We start from the raw sequence: 10131 nt of genomic DNA on the forward strand, positions 1-10131 counted from the left end.
AAAGCAATTAGATGGTGAAACCCCCCAACAGTTTCTCTACAGTATGATAGGACTGAAACAAAAGGTGATGTTCGCATCCAGGCAGGCTGGCTCGGATATTAGGTATGATGCCCATACTGTCCAGAACGTATTTCTTCACACAGTCTTCCAAGGTTTCAACACTAAATGCAGTGACATAAGGAGAGAATTAAGGTCCCTTCTTTCCGATGATACAGTCACTGATGAAGTGCTCTTGAGACAAGTAATTAAACTCACAAGTGATGAAAGTGAACGACAACGCAGGTTGGGACACCAACCTCGTCAAAGGCCACCTACTGCCTATAGTGCACAGCTATCTCCTGACTGTGAAAACCAAGAAAAGACATTAGAACCCAAGAGCCAAGTCAAAACACTACAGCAATTAACAGCACATATTGAAGCACTTACCACTGTTGTTGATTCGCTGAGACAATCTAAAGTGAATGAACATGCATATTCATGTAGTGTTAATCAGCCCCACATGCTAAAAAGGAGTCGACCTTACAGATGCCCAGAGTGTGTGCGAAAGGGCCTAACGAACTGCACTCATTGCTTCCTGTGTGGTGAAGAAGAGCATAAAGTCATAGGATGCATGAGGAAACCAAAGCCTTCGGGAAACGAGGTTCGGTCACGGCAGAGGGACAACCTGTGACCGGCTTAAGGAAGCAGTCCCACTCTGATGTCGAAACACGTAATACTACGCCGACACTGATGCCAGCTACTTGTGAGGGACCACCAAATAATGAAAAAATGGCTCAGCTAATTGGTAGTAAATGTCTGCTCAAGTGTTACATAAATGGATATTCTGTAACAGTCCTCCTCGACACTGGAGCTCAAGTAGCATTCTTGATCACTCATGGAGAGCCAAGTACTTACCTGATTTGCCTATCCGATCTCTAAGTGAGCTGATGGGGACCAAAGCTCTTAATGTCCATGCAGTAAACGGAGAAATTCTCCCCTTTGATGGTTGGGTAGAAGCAAGGGTGAACCTGCCAGGGAATGATGATCCAGATTTGTCCATTCAAGTGCCTTTCTTAGTGAGCCACATGAGCCTTGAAAGACCAGTACTAGGGTTCAATGTTATTGAAGAACTTATTGAAGGGCAAGAAAGTGGACCACGTATACCGCTTACGCTGGCCAACCTTTTGAGCGGGGCAATGGAGATTAGAGAGGAGGAGGCTAGTGTCATTGTAAATTTCATCCAGTCAAGGACTACTGACTTAGAACAAGCTCCGGCAAAGGTGGGGCCCCAGGACATTGTTGTCCTTCCAGGCGAAGTTACACGCATAAAGTGCAATATCCCTGTTGACTTTAGTCCACATGAACCAGTAGTGCTGTTTAAGACAGACAACAATAGCACACCATTAGAGCAACTGATTGTGGCTGAAGGGCTCGTGGAAGTCAGTCGTACTAGTAGTCCATATGTCGAAGTGCCCATTAATAATTATACCAAGCACAATATCATGCTTCCACGGAAGACAGTAATTGGTACCATCCATGCCATTTCCAAAGTAATTGAAACTGACCAGGCTGCCCACCACACTGTAAATCAGTTTGGCGTTACACCTGAGGTGAGAGTTGAGGAAACCCATCGGGCAGAATTATGGCACCCTCCTGTCAACTTAAGCCACTTAGAAGAAAGTCAGCAGGAAGTTGTTAGAAGGATGCTTTATGAAGAATCCACAGTGTTCGCTCGTGATGAGAATGACATTGGTTGTATTCCTAGTCTCCAGATGTCAATCTCACTTAAAGATGATATCCCAGTTCAGAAGTCCTATTCTGCTATCCCAAAGCCACTCTACAAAGAAGTCAAGGAGTACATTCAAGACTTACTGGTTAAGGGATGGATTGTGAGATCTAAATCTCCTTATTCTGCTCCAGTAGTATGTGTACGCAAGAAAGATGGTACACTAAGGCTGTGTATTGACTACCGGTTGCTAAACCAGAAGACCATTTCAGATAGGCATCCCCTACCCAGGATCCAGGATCTCCTTGACACTCTTGGAGGCTATAGTTGGTTCTCAATCCTGGACCAAGGGAAGGCCTATTATCAAGGCTTCATAGCTGATGGATCACAACATCTCACAGCTTTCATTACCCCTTGGGGATTGTATGAATGGGTGCGTATCCCATTCGGTTTATCAAATGCTCCTGCAGCCTTTCAAAGAAGCATGGAGGAAATGTTGAACTCACTGCGTGATGAACATTGTATCCCATACCTTGATGATGTGCTGTGTTATTCCAAATCATTTGAGGATCATGTGGAAGGTGTAAGGAAAGTCCTAAAAGCCCTCCGGGAACAGGGAGTCAAACTCAGGCCTACCAAATGTGAGTTCTTCAAGAGCGAGGTCCGCTACGTGGGGCACCTAGTTTCAGCAGATGGTGTAAGAATCGATCCAAAGGATCTGGAGGCGGTACTTTCACTTAGGGATAAGGCCCCAGCAACTGTTGGAGAGGTACGGAAATTACTGGGGTTCTTGAGCTATTATAGAAGCTACATACAAGACTTCTCCAGAGTTGCCAAACCCATCTATGAGCTTTTGCAAGCAAAGCCACCAGCTGCAGGGGTAAATAAAATGAGTAAGACCAGAGGGAAAGGAACTCAGTTACCCTCTAAAGACCCGGTCAAGTGGGCAGAGGAGCACCAAAATGCCCTAGAGAAGTTAATTGACATTCTGACTAACCCCCCTGTCCTCGCTTACCCAAATTTTGAGTTGCCCTTTGTACTTAATACTGATGCTTCTGAGCAGGGACTTGGAGCTGTACTTTATCAGTGCCAAAATGGAAAATTGAGGGTCATCGCCTATGGGTCCAGAACACTTACACCTGCAGAAAAGAACTATCACTTTCACTCAGGAAAATTAGAATTCCTTGCACTGAAGTGGGCGGTGTGTGATAAATTCAGGGACTATCTTTACTATGCCCCTCACTTTACCATATACACTGATAACAATCCCTTGACCTACATTATGCGAACAGCTAAGCTAAATGCAGTTGGTCACAGATGGGTGGGAGAACTTTCCGAGTTCAGATTTGACATCAAATACCGGCCAGGTGCCGTCAATGTTGATGCGGATACATTGTCTCGCTGGCCATTAGACATCGACAAGTATGTGGCAGATTGTGTAGAAGAGCTGTCTCCTGAAGCCATACATGCAACATGGGAAGGCAGTCAAGTGGCCAAAAGTAAAGACATAGCCTGGATGGCCACTTTGGATACGTCAACAGAGCAGAGTGTTCAGAGTCCCTTGTTGGCTGTTAGCCATGATGAAATGGAAAAAGCACAAAGAGAAGATCCTGCTATTGGGGAAGTACTAAAATTGAAAGAGACACACCAAATACTTACAAATGAAGCCAAACAGAGAGTAAATGGTTCCAGTCGAAAGCTTCTGTATGAGTGGGGAAAACTGGTCCTTGATAAAGGGCTGCTCTATCGTAAAACCAGTCAGCACTGCCAACTTGTTCTACCCACCAAGTACAGAAGCATGGCATTAAGGTACCTCCATGATGACATGGGCCATGTGGGTGTGGAAAGAGTCCTTTCCTTAGCTCGTGAAAGATTCTTCTGGCCTTACATGAAAAAGGACATTGAGACTCACGTGACAAGAAGATGTCCATGCATCAAACAGAAGAAACCAGTGACTCATGTTAGAGCCCCAATGGGTAGGATTTCCACCAGCCTGCCCCTTGAGCTTGTCTCAGTCGACTACCTCCACTTGGAGCAAAGTAAAGGCGGGTTTGAATATATACTTGTCGTGATAGATCATTTCACAAGATTTGCTCACGCGTATGCCACCAAAAACAAGTCAGCGAAGACCGCAGCAGAAAAGCTATTCAATGATTTTATTCTCCGCTTTGGATTCCCTTTAAAATTGCATCACGACCAGGGCCGTGAGTTCGAGAACGAGCTTTTTAAGACCTTAAGGCAGCTCTCTGGGGTAGGACACTCCCGTACATCACCAGGGCGTGGGGCCCTGGCCCAAAACATTTTGCGATGCCTATCAACATTTATGATACAATATATTTTTATTTCCGAGGGCCCTCCATTTTAAGGATCCTCTGACTATTAGGGACTTTGACCCCAGGGCCTCTTGGGGGCCCTAACCATGCTTTTGGGGCCCCTAGCCATGCTTTTGGGGGCCCTAGCCATGCTTTTGGGCCCCTTATGAAAATGGATGAGGCGTTGTGGCACTGCTCTGACTTCGACTTCTGGCTATTAGGGGTCCTAGGAAAGAGGGGGGCATATTTTTAGAGGGCCCTGGTTATGAGAGCCCCTACCAGAGGGCCCTAGAGAAGAGCAGGGCATACCATTAGAGGGCCCTTGATCACGAGGGCCCCTACTATGGGGCCCATGACTTCCATAGAAGTCATTTATCATGGCTCCTTGACTTTCTAGGGACCTACAAATTGCCAGGCAAGCTACCATATTTCATAACAGACGTTTTGTTGCAAATATGCGATTCAGGCCCTTACTTAATGTTTCTGAATTTATATTGTTTCAAAATTATTATGTTCAATTTCTCTTAAGCGCAGAGACACAAATTAATTTAGCAATTTTGCAATTATTTAAATTTAAGACAAGCAATTTCAAGCAGTTTGAATGCATACACACACTTAACTGAGCTATTTGATGTTCTTTTCATGCCTGACAATATGTCCAACAGTGAGCTCACTTTAAAGGTTAACTCACTCGCTGCAGCATATCCTTCAGATCTGAACATGAGCCTGGCAGATGAATTGATACAATACAAATCATTCATAAGGGGCCCAGACTATCCTTAATCCGTCCTTGCTTACAGTCAGAGAGTTCCGGTGTATGCCATCGTTAACGCCATCAGGGAACTCCTCAACTGCAGCGACACTTCCTGTTCTGGAGACGCAGACTTTCTTCCTTGGAAGGTAAATGTTGTTTATTTATGTCGGTAAAAACTTAAATTCAGCCCCTTTTTGGGGCAGCTAACTGCACCACCAAGCAAACTGTATTAAAACAGAGCCTAATGCTGTTCACTCTCTCTAGTTCTTATAACACTTCCAGGGTAACACCTCCACCACCAAAGCCAAGTCCACTGAAAAGTGTGGTTTACGCTTAACGTTTTCTTATTAGGTGCTGAGGTGGTTCAGCAGTAAAGTGCTGAAGATTATGATGAGAGAAATGTAGTCGTTGAATCGTTTCTAAATCGAGATGCAAAAAGGGAAACAGTTAACAACATCGAAGCTGTTTAACAAACTCATTATTAAAATAAAACTCAAGTACTCAAGTAACAAATGACTCTTTATAATGTTTAGCTGTTAAGCATTCTACGCCAGATAAAATTTAGCATGGACAACCAGACACTTTCCTTTAACGACAAGGGGGAATTCGAAAACGGATACAACCTCGTCATGTGGAAGAAGAGTGGTGACGACAGGGTGCTTGACGTGGTAGGAAGATTCCTCATCAGAAATGGGAAAGTGGAGGTCAATGAGAGCAAAATCCAACGGTCCAACAACACGGTGAGACTGAGTTCAGTGCTTCAGACCTGTACGACATGAACTGTGTGTTAAATATGCCAGGATACAGATCTATACAAAGTTATGACAGTTAAAATTAAAGTTCGTTCGTTCCTATTTTTATGAATGGCAGTCATAGAAAGAAAAGGAAAATTAAAAAGCAAAAATGATGAAAGTCAGAATGTAACATGATATACAAATCACTCCTGAGTATGTAAACTTTTGACTTTAATTGTAGGTTCAGACCTCTTTGAGTATTTTAACTAAACCTTTTTTTAAATCTTAGGTGCCCATCTCAAAGTGTTTAAAGACCTGCGAGCCTGTAGAATTTAGGATATTAGAACTTTCGACCTGCTGCTATGAATGTAAAAAGTGTGATGCTGGATTTTACTACGTGTCAGGTGAGTATGGATGGATGTAGAATCATTTCCTCTAAAACAGAAGGATCCGGTTCTTACGCAGATCTGCCGGCTGGAGTATTTTTTTTAGTGCAGTTATGTGCTCCATGACGTGAAAAATATAAATAAACCAAAAACAAACAAAACAGAAAGCAGTGATTTATTTATTTTTAATATATTTTTCACCATGCACTGCTTTATCCTGTGAGCTGGTGTGGTGTGATGGTAACCACGCTGCTGGTAGCAGTACTGCCTCAGCTCAGGGGGTTTAAATCCAGGGCATGGTTTACAAATACATGGTGCATGGTGGCTCATGAACCTGGATGTTGTGAGGACGCACATCAGTGCACCTTCAGTGCTGATCCCAAGCCCGGAAAAGGGTATCAAAAATGTGGACAAATGATCCCTGTAAAAAACAGGTGATGGAGCATTAACAAAAGCCTCAGTCATAAGTAAGGATGGGTCGAGGGTTGTCATTTTTTGGGAAGCTTCATCAGGCAAGGATTTTAGATTTGATTAGATTAGATTCAACTTTATTAACATTACACATGTACAAGTACAAGGCAACGAAATGCAGTTTAGCATCTAACCAGAAGTGCAATAAGCAGCAAGTGCAGGATGTACAGTATCTACGATATACATTATTTACAAAATACGGGCAGTGGTATGAACAATATATACAGGTGAATATATTATTGAATGTACTGTAAACATGATGTATAGATGGGAGTGCTATAGACATAATATACAGATTGAAATTAAGGTGATACAGATTAAGGTGCAATGAACATAATAGACAGATGTATACGATATAGGTGGAAATTATGAACAAATGAGAAAAGGTTTGTAGCGCAACCTTTACCAGGAGGAGAGATGTGGCGGGTTAACGAGGGGCAGAGTTCAGTATGGAGACAGCTCTGGGGAAAAAGCTGTTCCTCAATCTGCTGGTCTTGGTCTTGTCTAGGGCAAGAGGGCAAACAGTCTGTGTGCAGGATGGGAGGAGTCCTTAAGAATGCTGCGAGCTCGACGCAGACAGCGTTTCCTCTGTACTTTACAGTCTGTCACATTTGTTCAGTCATTCAGAAAACCATGAACGATCTCTGTGGATAAAAGGTAAGATTAAAAAACGATGCTGAAAAAACCAGTACCTGTCTGTGCACTCTCACAAACCCAAATACAAATAGAAGGGTTGCTTCAGGAGGGCATCCAGATTTGCTGTAGAGACCTCTATATAAGCGATCAGCTGAAAGAAAAAAAATGAAAAGGAGGTTAACAAATCATCAATCAACATTTTTCACTTTCTCAACTTTACTGGATTTGAATTTGTAATAAATTTAAACCAGAGTCTTTGTTCCTTTATAAGCATCCCTGTTGGAAATGTCAAAATACGTCCTCTGCTCTGTACAGAACCTGTTTTTTATCAGTCATTCGGTCTTTGACATGTACATTCCTGTCATTTTGCACTTTTACATCAATTGTTTGTCTTTGGTCATTTTATTAAGAACACTCGTCTGGTCTGTACCTTCACTGCCGTTCTCCTAATGTAGCTTTTCCACCTTTTTTCTCTTCACAGATGAAGTAAAGTGTCAAAAGTGTCCAGAGGGAACTTATTCTCTATCAGGTTCTGTAGTGGGAGATTCAGTATTTGGAGTGGTCCTCAGCGTACTCCATTGTGGTGTTGATTGGAACAGTGATAGGAATCCTGCTACTGGTATCATCGCTGATCTATTTCGTTCTACACAGGAACAATTCCATAATCGAGGACAACGTAGTCTTGTCTTGTATTATGATGTTTGGCCTGATGGTGAGTTTCGGAGGTCTGATTCTCTTTTTAGGCTGGCCCAGCGACCACCACTGCAGGGCCCAGCAGGCCATGTATGGTCTGGCCTTCACCCTCTGTGTGTCGTGCATTCTCACGAAAGCTTTTGTGTCGTTCTTAGCCATCATGTCTATCAGCCCTGAGAGGCAGCGCTTCTTCAGTAAGTTTAACAAGCGTTATATCATCATCGCTCTACTGACTGGTGCTCAAGTTCTTGTTTTTTTCTTCTGGTTCATATTCGGTTCTCCAAAGGTTGAAGAGAAGGAGTTATCTGAGTCAGTTATCAAAATCCGTCAGTGCACTCAGGGCTCTCTGGTCGGAGCGATGCATGTCTACATTGCGGCTCTAGCCATGTCGTGCTTCTTCTTAGCCTTCAAAGGAAGAGTGGACAATACTGAGCCGATAGTCTTCAGCATGCTCTTTCATTTGTTCGTCTGGCTTTGTTCAATTCCACTCTTCATCACCCAAACGGATCAGCGTACCCTCATCCAGGTCTCTGCCATGATGGTCTCCAACTATGGAGTCATCGTCTGCCACGTCCTCCCAAAGTGGCATAAAATAATCTCGAAAAAGATCGATGACGCGAAGCCAAAACCCGAAGATGACATGAGCGAAACATCTGAGGACTCAGGACTTAGTCCTGAAGAAGAGTTACCTTCACCCAGCGCATCATCACAAACCCAACTTTGGCATGAAGACTTCAATGACCAAATGGGGTAAAAGGCTGCAAGAAGCAGGAATCAGCTCACAAAATGACTTTTAATTACTTCTGATCAGTTTTGGTAATCATACTGGCGGTACTTGCTCTACAAGTTCATTCACTACACAGAATGTCATCTGGAGGAATTTTATCCAGGCTGTTTAAAAAACGGCCTAAAATAGTACCAAATCCTGCAGAAAAGATAAAGCGCCAACATTTAATGAAAAAACTAAATGACAGAAGTGTAGAAAGCTAATCCCTGTTTCAGTGTTAAGGTTAAGAGAAGGTTTTAGGATGTTTTCATTGAAGAAAAATAAAAGCCAGAATGTTTGTAGTTTTTACTAAGATGGTTATAACAAAATTTAATCATTTTCCTAACCGCTTATCCAATCAGGGTCGCAGGGAGTGCTGGAGCCTATCCCAGCTCTTCAATGGGCGCAAGGCACACAGTAACACCCTGGACGGGACTCAGTCCATCACAGGGCACACACACACACACATTCACCTACAAGGCAATTCAGTGTCTACAATGAACCTGACTGCATGTTTTTGGACTGTGGGAGGAAACCGGAGCTCCCGGAGGAAACCCACACAGACACTGGGAGAACATGCAAACTCCACACAGAAAGGACCCGGACCGCCCCACCTGGGAATCGAACCCAGGACCTTCTTGCTATGAGGTGACAGTGCTACCCACTGAGCCACCGTGCCGCCTGGTAATAACAAAATTAGCCAAATAATGTTTTACCTAATAATCTTATTATACATGTATGTACAGTATGCTCTATATTTCACTGATGAAGTATATTTTACATGAAATGCTGAATGGTGAGAATGGTATGAGTGTATTTGTATTTTTTACTGTTTTATTAAAACATTTTACTACATTTTACACTGTATGTTTCTTCTGTATGCTTTGAGAACTGGAGAAAAGCTGTAAATGTTTAACAATATTCAATATTCAAGTGTTTATATAAATTTGTTAATGAGCCATTTTTACTGGCACACACTGGGATAAAAGGCTGATGAAGCACTGAGGTGGTTCATGTTGGGGTCACAAACATTAAGACCTTAAAATCAGATCACTGGCCAAAATGTTATGACGTGTAACATCTATAATCTCAGACATACGATCTTTACAGGTTGTACACAGATTGTATAAACGTATCTCAGGGGCTCAAAAAAAGAGCAAAACAACTTTAAATCTTTCAGCTCAATCACATTAAGAGCGCCGAGCTCAAGCTGCTCTGCAGGTAAACAGAATATAAATAACCTAACACTCACATAACAACTCTTACAAGAACAACATTTCAGTCTGTGTTTCATCTTCAGACTCGTTCAAACAAATACAGTAAATTCAGAAAGTATTCAGACCCCTTGACGTTTACAGGCTCTGTGATGTGAATTTGATTTTGCAAGAATATAATTTATCATTTTTTACTGTTTTTAAGTGAAAACGTTTTGAGTTTTCCGAGATGTAATTTAAAATAAAAAACCCTGTAATCTCTCCCAAAGATTACACCCAAACTCACGTGTGCAAAGCTTGTTGAGACATATCCAAGTGCAACTTGCAGGTGTAATTGCTACCAAAGGGCTTCTACAAAGTATTGGGTCTGAATACTTTTGTGAATAAGAGACTTCAGTTTTCGTTTTGTTAGCTTTTTTTAAATTCTCCAAACACCAAACAGCAAGTTTCGAGACATTCG

General features: G+C 42.5%; 1 pseudogene; it reads left to right on the forward strand.

Annotated features, from left to right (window-relative positions):
- The first annotated feature begins 606 nt into the window (after positions 1-606).
- LOC134320331 (G-protein coupled receptor family C group 6 member A-like) lies at positions 607-8548 on the forward strand (annotated as a pseudogene).
- Positions 8549-10131: the final 1583 nt, after the last annotated feature.

The sequence above is a fragment of the Trichomycterus rosablanca genome, chromosome 9, assembly GCF_030014385.1.
Source record: "Trichomycterus rosablanca isolate fTriRos1 chromosome 9, fTriRos1.hap1, whole genome shotgun sequence".
Taxonomy (NCBI): Eukaryota; Metazoa; Chordata; class Actinopteri; order Siluriformes; family Trichomycteridae; genus Trichomycterus; species Trichomycterus rosablanca.